At 47.4% G+C, this 14965-nt stretch overlaps 1 protein-coding gene across 1 annotated transcript in view; it reads right to left on the bottom strand.

The window, feature by feature from the left end:
* Window positions 1–1908, bottom strand: part of LOC103678651 (A-kinase anchor protein 2) — a 105328-nt gene extending 103420 nt beyond the window's left edge. Inside the window, exon 1 of the mRNA XM_040631693.1 lies at window positions 1812–1908. The gene's annotated coding sequence lies outside the window, so the exon portion shown is untranslated. The remainder of the gene's footprint in view (window positions 1–1811) is intronic.
* Window positions 1909–14965: the final 13057 nt, after the last annotated feature.

The raw sequence follows: 14965 nt of genomic DNA, 5'->3' as shown, positions 1-14965 counted from the left end.
TAACCACTCAAAGGAGAAGGTGCCCTCGTAGCAAAGAGCATGTGTCAAGACTGGGCAGGAGAAAGCTGGCCACGGACAGCTGTTCAGAAGGTGTGTTAGGGCAAGTTTTAATTCTGAAGGGCCGCATGTTTAAGGAGACAGAGGAAATGCTTCCAGAGATATACATCATTTCTAGACGTGGTTACTCTGAAATTTTATTGATCCACGCTGGGGATGCTGCCAGGTTGGGAGAAAGAGAGAATGTTTAATTAAATTAGGACCATTTCCAGGAAGAAAAGTGTGAAGCTTAAGAACTCTTTTTAATTAGAACAAAACTAAGGAAACAAATCTCCTGGGATTACAATGGTGGGCGGTGGCCTCCAGATGCCAGGGAACTCCTTAAGAGGGAAGGCTGCTTCCCCTGAGAATTTGCTGGCAGATTCAAAGATGTACTATATAGAGATGTACAGGTATGTGTATGTGTGTGCACTCTCTTTTCAAAGGTAAGTACATTCAAGGCGGGGGAGGAAGCGTGCCCAAGCTATTGGCGCTGCACTTAAAACTGCTACAGAGAAGGGTACAGATTTGTCGAAGTCTGACCATACAGCCTCTCGGAGCCAAACCAATACCACCCCACGCGGGGAACTGGCTTTACCGGGTCTGGAGATGGCTTTACCATCTCTCCAAACGAGTCAACTCCTTCCGCGAGGCCCCTTTTTGAGGCTTAGGGAGAGATTCCCAGGGCTGGAGAGCGTCTGCCCTGACGGCAGGGAGCTCAGTAACCCGCTGCCTGTCCTGCTCAGCCTCGCGCCCCACTGCACGAAGCCTGCGCTTCGCCTTCAGGGCTCCCCGGACCGCCCCGCCTTCCCCCGCCGGTTCCCGGGCTCCCAGCACTCACGGACTTCGATTCAGTTCACCGTCCTCCACTACGTTTCTCCAGCATTTCTCAGGGCCGCCAGCATCTCCTCCCAGAGGGCACGCGGCCTCCCCCGCCCCATTACCGGCACCCTTTGCTCACCACCACGATCCGCCCTTCCACTCCCCCAAGTGTCCCTACAGAGGGCTTAAAGAGACGTACCCTCCGGCTTTCTCCAGGATAAAGCACCGGATCCTAGCCGCCGGGGTCTCAGACTCAGGCCAAACTTCCAGGCTCAGCACGTACCCTCCGTCCCCGCGCAGAAAGGCTGCCCCCTCCGCCCGCGTGGTCTCCGGAGTGCAGCTCCCAGACCCAGTCCGCAAGGGTCGGGTGGTCGGGGAGCCGGCCCTCCCCGGCCTCGGCTCCCGGGTCAGCCCCTGAGCTCCCTAAACGCCCCCAGCACTGCCATCTAAGGACCCGCGTCTTCCTTGGGAGCTGGAACCGGTGGCTCCATCCTCTGCTGCTCCGGGTCTGGAGGGGCGGCCACAGCCGTTAGATATTCCCGGCTTTTCCTGTACAGCCAGCGTGTGTGTGTGTGTGTGTGTGTGTGTGTGTGTGTGTGTGTGTGTATGTGTGTGTGTGTGTTAGGGGGCAGGGGAAAGGGTCCTAAGTTTATTTTTTAAAGCACATATAAGTAAGTATTGAATAAAGCAGCCAAAGGGTCGGCCCTCCCCCAGACCTAGGAATTCAAAGCCACATGGCCACAGCCTTTTCCAGCCAGGCCCCCTCCCCGCACACACTCACTAGGCAAGGCCATAAAAGCCCTTTAAAGTCCACGATCCTTCCGAGGACTCCCCAGATCTGCAGCCCCTCCCGGGCCATCCTTTCCCCGTGCCCGAGGCCCCAACATCAGGAGGGCGCTTTGGGGACGGACGCGGTGTCGGGGGTCGCCGCGCCCCCAGCCTGGGCAACCCACCTCTGGGTGCGGGATCCCGGGGGACGCAGTCCTCGAGCTCCGCTCCCGCTCGGCCCCTGCCTCCTCGTTGGGGCGTCCGAGAGGCTCCGGCGAAGGCGTGCGGCGGCCCCGGAGCGGGGCGAGCGCGTCTGCCGGGAGCAGCGGCCTCGGGGCGAGCTGGAGGGCTGGGAGCACCGCCCGCGCGCTGCCAGAGCCCGCCCCCGCCCCGCCCCGCCCCGCCCCTCCCCTAGCCCGGCGCCCGCGGGCGGCCCCTCTGCTTCCACGTGCCCTCCCCATCCACCCACACCTCTCTGGCTTTGGTGGAATCCAAGCACAAACCGAGAAACCACGAAATGAATGAATGGATAGATTGGAGGGATGGAGAGATGGATGAATGGAGGGACCGGGTCAGAGAAGTCATTATTTCCTAACTGGGGAGAGGGCTCTATGTCTGGGGACGTGGACCTGTATCAGCGTAGGGGTGGGCGTGTCGGCGTGTGCACAGGCGGATGTGTGTTGGTGTACACATACGAGTGTATGGGTAGGTGGAACCGTGTGGGTGCCTGTGCGCGCTCGCAACGCCAGGAGCTGCTGAGCTCCTGCCCGAGGTGGGAGCGAACCTTCATTTCTTACCCAGCACCGCGACGGTAAGTACCACCGCTGGCAGCGGTTAGGAAGTGCGTCTTGGTGACAGGGATGGGCTCTCCCTGTGTTTGGGGGCTCTCCCCATAGGGCCCAGAGGCCGAGGTGTGGACAGGGATGTTTCTGAGTCTCCGGCTAGCCAGGGCCGTCAGCCGCGTTGTGGCAGCCGGCCGCCTGGTGTCAAAGCGCGTGTGTTAACAAAGCCAGCGGTGGGGAAGGAGGCCGCTGATACACAAGGTGGGGCTCCATTAGGCCGGTGGCCAGCCATCCCTCAGTTGGGAGAGGTCTGAAATTTCAGTCTGTAATCCCCTCCCCCACCATGAATATTTAAATAATGTTAATGACCCTTTGAAAAGGGATGGTCTAGAAATCCTCGGAGGACACCCAGAGAAAACACCCCACACAGAAAACAGCATGTTTAAAAAGCAAGCACTTATCTTCCTCTGCTCGATCTCTGCAGAGGAAAATAATATAAAGCCAGGTTTCTTGAATTCAACTTTCTACTAGGAATGATGGGGGTTTTTGTTTTCCTATTTATTCTCTCTCCAGCTTTGCAAGTCAGAGTCCCTTACTCTCCTTTGAGTTTCCATTCTGTGTAGGCCTGCTTCTTTCTGAACCCCTGGCCAAGGTCCTGGGGTCCTCTCCTGAGGGTCAATTCTGCGTGCCAAACTCAGCAGGAAAGACAGCTGTGGGTCTGGTTCTTCTTTACTAATGCACAAAGGTCCTTGATCTCCCTTACAAAGAAATGATATCATGGGGAATTGCTCAGAAAGCCTGTCCACGCTAATGACACGCTGACAACAGCACCCTCCGGGGAAAAGGCATCTTTCCTGTCTTGAGCTTTATTCACACCTTTACTGGAGGGAGGGGATAGAGTCCTCAGTGGAGATGTCAGTTGTTCTCAGGGTTCCAGAATGTCAACAGGCTTCTTTTTCTGGCCACTTAGGAATTGTTTCACCAGCCTTCTGGTAGGTCTCCACTCTTGAATTTCAGTAGAATTTACAGATCTATGCTCAGAGATTACAGAGCTTCATTCTCAATCAATTCCTGTTCTTTCTCTTCCCTTCCTTTTCCTTCCATCCTTCCTTTTTTCCTTCCCTCCATCTCTCCCTGCCTCCCTTCTATCTTCCCTTCCTCCCTCCCCTCCTTCCTTCCTCCCTCTGTCCTTTCTTCCATCCCTTCTTCCCTCCCTTCTTGCCCTCCCTTTTTCCTTCCTTCCTTGTGTCTCCTCCTGTCACTGACTTAAGGAGTTAAATATCTGGGTGCCCTACATCATGATCTATTTTTAACATTTTAGTAACACATGAAAAACTCACATTGAAATGAGCATGTTTGGGTAATTTATTTATATGGACCACAGACTCTCCAAGGAGAGATTCTAAAATTACAGCAGAGGTGAGGTTTTAGAAACAGTATTACGGCAGGTGCATCCTGACTCTTTCTTCTTATGTTTCTAAATTAGAATAAATGTAAAGGTTTTCAATCAAATTTGTTTCATTATTAGAGACTACAGCAATTCACACCAGCTGGATTATATCTTTCCTAAAGCAATGTCGATGTTAATATTAATTTTTTTAAAGATTATTTATTTGAGAGAGAGAGAGAGCATGCGAGCACAGGGGGGAAGGGGAGAGGGAGAAGGAGAGAAAATCTTAAGCAGACTTTGTTCTGAGCACAGAGCCCAACGCGGGACTCATCTCAAAACCCTGAGATCACAACCTGAGCTGAAACCAAGAGTCAGATGCTTAGCCAGACAACTGTGCCACCCAGGCACCCCAATGTTAATATTAATTTTAATTCAGTATTACTTTTAATACTGATTAATATTAACTTTCTGTTATATTAATTTTAAAGCTCTGATATATCCTACAGAAAACTGTTGGGAATATTAATTTAGGAAAATTGCATGTTCAATAGATATTAATTTACAAAAACATTTCTTTTTCTTCCATCTCATAAGATGTTAAAGAAGTAGCCATAATTAAACATTTTTTAATATAAAATGCTTGGTACATGCAGGTGCTCAGAAATATTTTTTAAATTTTTTTAGTGAAATCAAGGGTATGAATGTCTGCATGTGAAAGTAAAAACTGTTCTTAATTAGCGTTTTCTCATTTATTTCCTCCTCAGTCAGTGGTTCTCAGTCAAGGGTGATTCAACCCCCCAGGGGACATGCTGGCAATGTCTGGAGACATTTTTGATTGTTATAATGGGGGGGGGTGCTACTGATATCTAATGGGTGAGGCCGGAGATATTGCTAAACAGCACCCCAGCAACAAAGGATTATCATGTCCCAAATGTCAATAGTACTGAGGTTCAGAATCTGGCCCTGGACTCAAAGCCAATACAAAGGACCACAGACATCAGCATTGCTACAGTTACCAAAAAGGCAGATTCCTGGGCCCCACCTTTACCTACTAAGTCAGAACCTATGGGGGCAGGGCTAGGAAAACTTTTAACAGCTGCTAGGTGAACGTAAGAACATGAAAGTATGAGGAATCCTAGAGATGGGAAAATCTGGCTTTATCACCTAACACATTTCTTTTTCTTTTCTTTTCTTTTTTTCTTTCTTTCTTTCTTTCTTTCTTTCTTTCTCTCTTTCTCTCTTTCTTTCTTTCTTTCTTTCTTTCGAGAAAGGGCCCGTGGGTGTAAGCAGGGAGAGGGGCAGAAGAGGAATGCGAGAGAGAATCTTAAGCAGGCTCCATGCTGAGGGCAGATCCCGACACACAACCCAGGTACCCCATCACCCAGCACATTCTTATGGGTACATCACATCATATGTCTCTTATCATGATAATGATTACTAGAGCTGAGAATATTTTATGAAAGAAGCACATTTAGTCCCCCAGATGCACTTTATTACTTTTTTTAAGATTTTATTTATTTATTGTCAGAGAGAAAGAGAGAGAAAGCACATGTAGGGGGAACAGCAGGCAGAGGGAGAAGCAGGCTCCCCGTTGAGCAAGGAGCCGGATGCGAGACTCGATCTCAGGACTCTAGGATCATGACCTGAGCCGAAGGCAGATGCTTAACCGACTGAGCCACCCAAGTGCCCTTAGATGCACTGTAGAAGCACATTCAAAGCAAAGAAAGGGCTACTAACTCTGTGGGGAAAAAATCTAGCTGGGATGTGTAAATGTTAAATGCTCCCAAAGGCCCTACACCACCTAGGACACAAAACCTACGGAAATGTTGCTTAACAGGAGAAGAACTCAGGATTTCTTTTGCTATGACAAAATGTACATTTCTGCTCATTTTGCATCTGCCATGCTGCTGACCCACTTTAAACTGTGCCCTGAGCAACAGTGGCCTCCAGGGAACCCAAGAAATACAATATACTTACTAAAGAAACATCAAAGGCAAAGGTTAGTTTCTGGGAAAGAAGTCAGCCTAGACAGTTTGACAAAACCTCTTCTTTCTCTCTTCCCAAACTGAGCAAAATGAACCAAATCCAGCAAATAATGGTCTATCAGTAGCTACATACCTCCAAGCTTAGAGAAGAGTAGAAGTTGAAAAAAAGACTTATGAGTGGCTCAGAGAGGTGATTTGCAAACCCAAAGGAGGGCCAAGACTGGCCCATCATAAAAGAGAATTTGCCACTTCCTCCTTCTAGCAAGGAGAAACATCAAAAAGCATCAGCTGGGTGTAATCCTCGTATGTTAAATGTGTCCCACCAAAAATAAAGGTTTGTTAGGAAAAAGAAGAAAAAGGAGAAGTGGGTGGGAGGAAGGAGAGAGAGGAGAGGGGGAGGGGAGGCAAAGGAAACAAAACCAACAACAAAAAGGCTGGCCCTCATCAAACCTATTACCCTAGATCTGTAGGGCTTTCCCACCAAGCAACAGGTAAAGTCATTGGAAAGTTAGGAACAATCTCAATCTCAATGGCATCTCCGTGGGATCAGGTGTACCACTGAAAATCTAAGAGAAGAAACAAACTGGGGGAAATATTTGCAACATACATAACAATGAGTTACTACCTCTAATATGTGAAGAGTTCTTACAAATCAATAAGAAAATTGAAGAAAATCACTAAACACCTAATAGAAAAAAATAACCTAGTAGTTGATAGATGAATAAGTAGAACTGGCCATGGAACTTAGGAAAATATGCTCAAACTCTTCACAATTAAAGAAATGCAAGTGAAAATATTGGGACAATATGTTTTGCCTCTGAAATTGGTAAACGCATAAAATACAAATGTCATTTCTTTTTGGTGAGGGAGTGATGAAAATTAAGTGATTGTTGGACTCTGTTGATGGGAATATATATTGACATTAATAAAGTATCATTAATATACAGTGACATTAATAAATTCAGGGAATATACAGTGACATTAATAAATTCAGAAGACACTTTGGGGCTATCTCTTGAGATAAAAAAATGTTCATACACTGCTCAAGTGCAATTCACTTTGGGAATTCCGAAGCTTATAAAATCTATGGAGTCAGATGAAAGATTGGGGTGGTGGGGAGAAGTCAGTGAATGAGAAATTCCTGATCACCGATAAGGCCCGAAGAAAGAGAATATTTAATATACACTTTTAAAGTTGTTTGCTGTGCTGTGCTGTGATTTTAGTACTTCTGGTAACCTGTAGACCTCTTAAAACAGCATTTGCTTGGAGAACAAAAGACAAGGGGCTTGTATGAGGCTCGGTGGGATGGGTGGATATCAGGCAAGGTGGATGAGAGATGAAGAAATCAGACAAAATCAGAAATCAGCACAAGAAGTGACCAGAAGAACTAACCCCCACCCCCTACCTCCTGCCACTTGAGTTAATCACTTGAGTTAAAAGCGGAGTGGGCACTGGACATCATCCACTTTGCCAGTAGGGGTGCAAATAGTTTTACTTTAAAAGGAAAAATTTATTCCCAACCAACTAACTCCTAGGATTCACAAGGTCATTTGCTCCTGAGGTCATATGCTTGCTTTCTAAACCAAATAGTGGTTTTACCTTTTTCATCTGGACGTTTTGTATGTCTATGGATTTCCCACTAAAGACATTTCTCCGCTGATCCCTGATTCTTATTTAAAGGCAAAAAGGGCATCCCTCCAGATAATATGGCTTTTCTATAGAACGGATGACCCATTCACAGAATGTTTTAACCACCAACTTTTTGAATGTCCAACACATAAGATTGACATGGGTCAGTCAATGGACTATTTGTTTGGACTTACAGTTGTGTTTTATCAAATTAAAATCACCCTACTCAAAGCCAACTCTTCTCTAAGGTCAGACCTGGTTGCTAAGTGGTAGTCAGCTCTAAAGACTGCAAATCAGTGTTTCCCAAGCTAGCTCACATCAAGAGTAGCTGGGGAAAAAAACTGGGGGTTAGTTTCCCTGAGGCCCAGGGATCTGTACTTGTGTAAGCTTTCCACGTGCTTCTGTTACCCAGCCTGGTTTGGGAAGTGCTTGCGGTGGACACAATCCTTAGGCAGGAGAAGGAGAGAGCTCGTGGACACAGAGGTAGGGACTGTGTCATATGAGAACACTTGGCTCTTAGACTGTGTTTACTCCCATTCTTGGCCTTGTTAGCGATGCCTGCCTTTCCTTCCTTTCCTCTCCAGGGTCTCTGGCTTCCTGTGCCCCAGCAAGTTCCTTCCCTGCCTAGTCCACGTTTATTTCCTTTTCCTGCATCCTCACACTTGGCCTCTCCTTTGCCAAACTTTCTAACACAAGGAAATGGTGACCTGATTACATTCACCCCTGCTGTTTGAGACTCTTTTTTCAAAAGACCTTTAAAAACACTCCAAATGAAACATTCCAGAACCTAAGCAACCTTTGCCCATCTTACTGTCTTTATTTTGTCCCACCTTGTAGCTGGACTGTGACTTCTCTACATGAACAAGGTGGGATCGAATCATCCAGATTGCCCATTGTAATATACCATTATACAGTAGCATAAAGAGAAAGTCATACAGTATTCCAAACTAAAATCTTCAATGAAAAGCAGCAACATGGGAAGCCCTGGGCTCGGAAGGGCGGAAGGAAAAACTCTATTGGTGGAGGGGAAAGGCAGGGGGGAGAAGGAAGACGGCACAGAGGACCGAGTCCCTTGCTAAGGGAAGCGAGATGGCGCCGATGGCTGCGTGGGGCAACTGTGGGCCCCACATCCTCAGTTCCAGAGGCCTCGAATCTCATGTGCTAATGACAAGAAAGTACTCCTGTATTACTTTGGTACTTAACAACAATAAAACCCTATAAAGTGCAGCTTCTTTGTTTCTTGGCTGAAAATTTTATCTCATTAACAACTGAAGCGTTTAAAAAATCTACTAGGGGCACCTGGCTGGCTTCGTAGGTAGAGCATCTCTTGGTCTCAGGGTCATGAGTTCAAGCCCCACGTTGGGTATAGACATTACTTCAAAAAAACATTTACTAAACATTCCAGAGTTCATGCCCTGTTGGAGACAAAGCATGAAACGAGGTACTTTTTAAAGCATGGCATGAAAACAGAAAGTATGCCCAATATACCTGAGCTGTACACAGTGTGTTCACAGGATGCTGGGAAACAGTGCCCCCAGTGCCCAGGGCAGTCTTCACTGAGTAAACGCCGCCAATTTGCTCCTCATTAATGATCTGTATTTTAAATGCAAAACGACCTTCCTTTCCAGTGGTGTTCAATTCCTTTTCAATTTTAGGTAAGATGGAGAATTATTTTTTAGTTTTTACTTATCTTTTTTAAATATTTATTTATTTATTTGGGAGAGAGAGAGAGAGCAGGAGGGCCACGGGGAGAATCTCAAGCAGACTCTGTGCTGAGCGTGGAGCCTGACGCGGGGCTCGATCCCACGACCCTGAGATCACAACCCAAGCCAAAACCAAGAATCAGACGCTTAACTGACTGAGCCACCCAGGTGCCCCTGTTTTTTTGTTTTTTAAAAAATCGGACTGTAACATTTTCCCAGGAATTCCCAAGTTTCCCTCCGAACTTTAAAGTACAGGCTGTTTGTTCACTTACAGAAAGAACCATAAGGCTTTTCGGTAATATTAGGGGTGGAGAAAGACTAAATCTTGACACCTTAAGTAATTCTGGTTATCGCAGAGGTCGTTTTCCCAGTAGTTTCTGCCTAAAACCTCAAATGTTTTAACACCGAGAATGATCCAGTGAGAAAGTAGGCTTTTTCCTTCTACGACACTGAGCACATTAAATCCCTTGTCCTAGCGTTAAGACGGTGCACTATAGGGCGAAGGCGCTTTAAGTTTCTATGATGCACAGAGTAAGTGACTTACTTCCCTAAGTGGCCGCGAAGACTCCAAAGTGTTAAGATCTTTTAAATACGGAGAATGCTAATCGCTACTTCTCCGGCATGTTTAAAGCTTCTGTTGGGATGGGGCCGCGGCCAGTGCAAAATCACTTTCGAAGCCACAACAGCTCATGATAAAGTCAAGGAAAGCACGCAGAGCCACATTATCCGCGCAGACTCCGCACCCCCTCAGGTCCAAGCCTTGTCCACAGCTCCCTCCCCTCCTCCTCTCCTCCTGACTTGCTGTCCTCCCTCCCTCCTCCCCTGCCTCCTGTCTTCTCCCCTCCCTCCCTCTTTCCTTTGCTTTTTAGACCACTGCCTGGGCCTGGTTAATCTTAGGAGCAGACACTGCACACTCAAATACTCTACAAAGCCTATTATTCCGACAGAGAACAGAAGTGGGTAAAGCCGCCAGGTATCCGGAGCAGTCTGTGGCCCCCCGGGCCCGGACACTGGGGGCTGGGGCTGGACTGCTCAGTAATTCATAGCTTGGTTGAGATAAGATAGGCGGGCACCGAGAAGATGACAGTGTGGTTAGGTAGACGACTGTTACTGCTCCTGTTTTTTTTATTTTATGCCTTTTCTGTCCTTGCTTGGGATGGGGGAGGGCAGATCAAAATGCCAGAGACAGGAGAGTAAGAGCTCGGGGGAAACATGACTTGTCACCCAAGCCACGTCCCTCATTTTACAGTACAGCCGAGGGTCCATGAAATATAGTCCCTGGAGCGAGAGGCCTGGGGTTGGATCCAGATCCGTCCCCTCTTAGCTGTGTGAACTTGGGGAAGCCGCCTCTCCGCATCCCCACATGGGAAAGGCAGATGGGCACTCCTACCATATATGGCTGCTGTGAGCATACGAGATCACCCATGGAGAGCTGTCAGCTCAGGGCCAGCTACAAGGTCAGCGCTCAGCGTTAGCGGTTGTGAGGGAAGCGAATGAATCCTAGGTGGGGGACAGAACTTGCATAGAACCCCCCGCAAGACTGGGTCCAAGTCAGGACTCACATGCAGGCCTGCTCCCTCTCAGTCCAGTGTGAAGTGCTTTGCTGTAAGCTTGCTTCCTTTGCTATTTTCACCATTTCTAAAGCCAACAGCAAACGGCAAACAACAAGAATTACACAGGGTGGTGAGGGGGAGCCAGGGTTTTAAGGCCAGGGTCAGATCTGTGGCCCGAGTCTGGTGGCCTTGGCAGTCAGGTCGGACAGGATGCAGAGGCCGTGGTACCCTCATGTCGTGGTACCCCCAGGCACCCAGGGGGGCTGTGAGGTGGGTGGAGTTTTGCTCTGGGTTCTGTTAATGCCTCCGGCCCATTCTCTAGATTCTGTGATAGTTTACAGGCAGAGGACACCGCCATGGGCCTGAACAGGGCGGGCAAGTGAAGGCTCCACACAGACACACGTGTGTGCTGTGGTTTGTGGCCACTCTCGGAAGGGGGTGACTTTGAGGCACTGGATCCAGAAGGCCTGGGTCCTACAGGAGTGGGCCCTATCTTATTCCGGAGCAGGGACCCTGCAGCGCTGAGGTGAGCGGAGCCAGTGTCCCCACCGTCCGCCCCCCGCTCCCCTCTTCTTCCAGCCTCAGCACTACCTACTGCTTCTGTCTGGTCTGCCTGGGGATCACTCAACGGTCCTGCATCCACCGGCTCCGTAACCCCTTCCACCTCACACTCTTCCCTTCACCCAGAAAGCCCTTCTCACCGGCCCAGGCCTGTCCAACTCCTCCCCGTCCAGGGCCTCTTCCTCAGCCTGCCCCCAAGGCTGCTCTTCCCCAACCACAATTTTCTTCCCTCCAACCCCATCATCCTGACCTTCCCCTGGACAGAGACAGTCTACTGAGTGCACCCTAGACTCCTACCTGTAGCTTAGCATCTTCCCTCAAGTATCCATCAAACCCATTTATTCCAGCCAAACTCTGTACGTGCCTCCCTGCCCCTCAGTTTCCCTGCATTTCCTGACTGAGGGTCCTGCAGTCCCCATGGCCACCTCTGCCCTCTTCTTCACCGAGGTCCAGCCACTGTCATTTCTCCTACTGTCCCTACTGCCTCTGCGTGATCCAGTCCTGCCTCCTTTCTCGCCTGGACCATTCACTGGCCTCTTAACAGGCATCTCTGCCTTCGGCCTCTCCCCCATCCTGTCCACAGTGTACGTGGGTTGGCCTCCTAAACCACTCTCCGGTGGTTCCTCTTGCCAAAATTAAAATTCCTTCTTATTCAATCATTCACCCATTTCACAGATATCTACTAACGTGCTGCCGTGTACGAAGCATCATTGCATGTGCTAGGGAGATGGGGGCGAACAGGCAGGTGCTTTCTCTCGCTCTGGGACCACCAAACCTGGAGGGGGAATGGGGGTTCTCCTGCTGTTTTTTCCAGACTATTGTCCTCCTCTGTCAGTAAGCTCCCCTCCCTCACCACTTGAAGATTTCAGCACCTGTCACTCTATCCACAACATTCTGATCATAAACCGTTACACTAAAATGCTCTTTTTAACTGGTTCCCATTTGAATAAGTTTCTAGGAAATTTGTTTTTAAACACAAAGGACCAACTCACAAAAATAACCTTTTAAAGCACATTGAATAAACTTTTAGGTAAAAAAAAAAATTTGCATTTTTAAAACAACAAACAAACTAGACTTTCCTGTAAGGCAAATCCAAGAAGAATTTGGTATTTCATATGAAAGGATCAACGACCCTTACATTTCTACCACTTACCATGGTTGGATTCGGTTGGCCTTTCCTTTTCCCCTCCTATTACCTGTGTCATTTTTCTGTCTTTCATTCCCTTAATCACAAACGCAGCTCTTTCAGACGCGTCACTTACACAAAAAATGTGTGGCTTGAAAGTTCCTGATTCCCTCCATGAGAAAAGCGTGCCTTTCGGTCTTTGCTCTGGATCTAAACCCCAAGTGAATGGCTGCTTGTGAAGTTAACCAGCTCAACATTTCTGAGAAAAGGAAGAGCACTCGTGGACCCCAAGCAGGAGGTCCACACGCAGGCCCTTCCACGGATTACTTCCTGTGCCTCAGTTTCCCAGTCTTTAAAATCAGGACACTTACATAGCTATCTATATCACGAGCCTGTGGTGCGTGCCGGATGAGCTCATGCTCGCCAAGCCCACAGAACGTACCTTTTAGATTCACAGTAGGTGTTAGCCACTTAGTATTTATCTGTGCCAGTCGTGCTCCGTAAGTTCCCAATGTTCTGTCCAAAAAGGCAGAGTGGTCTTAGATCAGATCAGTTCTTGACTAATTCCTTCTCCTAAAGGATCCTAACTATTTTCATGTTGTTAAATTTTAATTAAAATATTTGGGGGCACGTGGGTGGCTCAGTTGGTGAAGCGTCCAACTCTTGATTTCCGCTCAGGTCACGATCTCAGGGCGGTGAGACGGGCCCCGCGATGGGCTCCACACAGGGGCTGGAGTCTGCTTGAGATTCTCCCTCTCCCTCTGCCCACCCCCTAAATAAATAAATAAATAAGTAAATAAATTTAAAAAATGTTATCCAATTATAAAAGAAATGTGTCCTCATTGTATGGAAAGCACTAAACTGGGGGGTCTGAAATATTACAGACTTTGGACTGAATCCTGACTCTACTCTTACAGATTCTGTGACCTTGGGAAAGTCACTTGACTCCTCAGAGCATCGATCTCTTCATCTGTTGTACGAGCAGGACCAGGAGGGTACCTGCCTCACAATGTCGTTATGAGTGTTAAATGAAATAACGCAGGTCAAGTAACAGAGTGCCTGGCCCTTAGTGCATGCTGGGAAAGAAGGGGAGGACACATTAGGAAGGGAAGAAAGAAGCAAAGAAGGAAGGGAGAGAGGAAAGGAGGGAAGGAGGAAGGAAGGAGAGAGGAGGGAGGGAAGAAGGGTGAGAGGAGAAGAGAAACAGGAAGGTGGGTCAAGACTATTACAGGATAAGAAAAGCCTGATGAAGGGGCGCCTGGGTGGCACAGCAGTTAAGCATCTGCCTTCGGCTCAGGGCGTGATCCCGGCGTTATGGGATCGAGCCCCACATCAGGCTCCTCCGCTATGAGCCTGCTTCTTCCTCTCCCACTCCCCCTGCTTGTGTTCCCTCTCTCGCTGGCTGTCTCTATCTCTGTCGAATAAATAAATAAAATCTTTAAAAAAAAAAAAAGAAAAGAAAAGCCTGATGAAGCCCACATGGAGGAAAAGGCTTATTTTAATAAACTGTCAAATACAACGAAAAATGCTTTGAAACAGGATGCATTTTTTATTTGAAAGAAAAAGATTCTCTGCCTCTTTTGCAATACCAATTTCTCTTAAGAGGGATTTTCCTTTGTCACTCATGGGATAAACTTCATATAAGCTTGGAAATTTTTTTCGTATTTGGGTTTTGTGCATATTTTCTTTGCAAGAACCAACATATTTAAAACACATCAAGAATAATAAAAATAGTGGCTCGTAGTGGATGAATGTTTGTCTATGTCTCAACTTTCAATAAGCTTTGATTTTCAAAATTTCCAAAGTGACATTAATTTGAAAGATCACTCTTAAAGTTTGAATCTGTTTAAACATGGGACACCTCATATAAAAGCATGCAACACAACATTCAATAAATCGATTTTTTACCTAAAAGTTAACAAATGCTGTGCAACAGAGAAATGCAGGTATCATTGGAAACACTAAATGAAGAAACACCCTAAGCTCGGCATCGCAGGAATAGCGGTCTCCTAGTAAACACCGCAGGACCTCTAGATGCTGCATTTCTCCAGACTCCATGAAAGGTCTATTTATTCACTGTGGATCCAGCTTCCCTTATTTACTGAAGGGGCCGTTCTGTTTTATCATATTCATGAGTCACCACAGTAGAATGATAACGAAAACGTAATCAGAATATTGATAGGATGAGAACCCAAGGGCAAGTCTGAAAAACAACCAAATCTCGGGGATAAAATCTAATCTTATCCCACCAGGTAAACTCCAGCTTTGTATTGAAGAACAAATGCAAACAGAACTACCTAAAAGCTCCCTTATGGATCAGGGTCTGCGAGACCTACTTCATACATTTGCATACGAGCCTTGTCATTTGTGCTACCAGGCAAAGCAGTGTGACAGAGTCCTGATGAGCAAGGGCTGCCTGGTTAGATCTGGGCTCTGAGACTCCTTGGCTGTGTCCTTGGACAAGTTACTTAGTCTCTCCTCCGTACTTTTCTTCCTCTGTAAATTACTCATAGTACCTATCTCTGGGGGTTGTGTTAAAAATCAAATATTATAATCCCCCTCAGCATCCGGGGCCAAGATCCATGCCCGACAGATAGAAAGTTCTCAATA

Source organism: Ursus maritimus, unplaced genomic scaffold, assembly GCF_017311325.1.
Source record: "Ursus maritimus isolate PB19 unplaced genomic scaffold, ASM1731132v1 scaffold_17, whole genome shotgun sequence".
In the NCBI taxonomy this organism is placed as follows: domain Eukaryota; kingdom Metazoa; phylum Chordata; class Mammalia; order Carnivora; family Ursidae; genus Ursus; species Ursus maritimus.
Note: the sequence above shows the minus strand (reverse complement) of the source record. Positions and strands in the feature narration are given on the sequence as shown.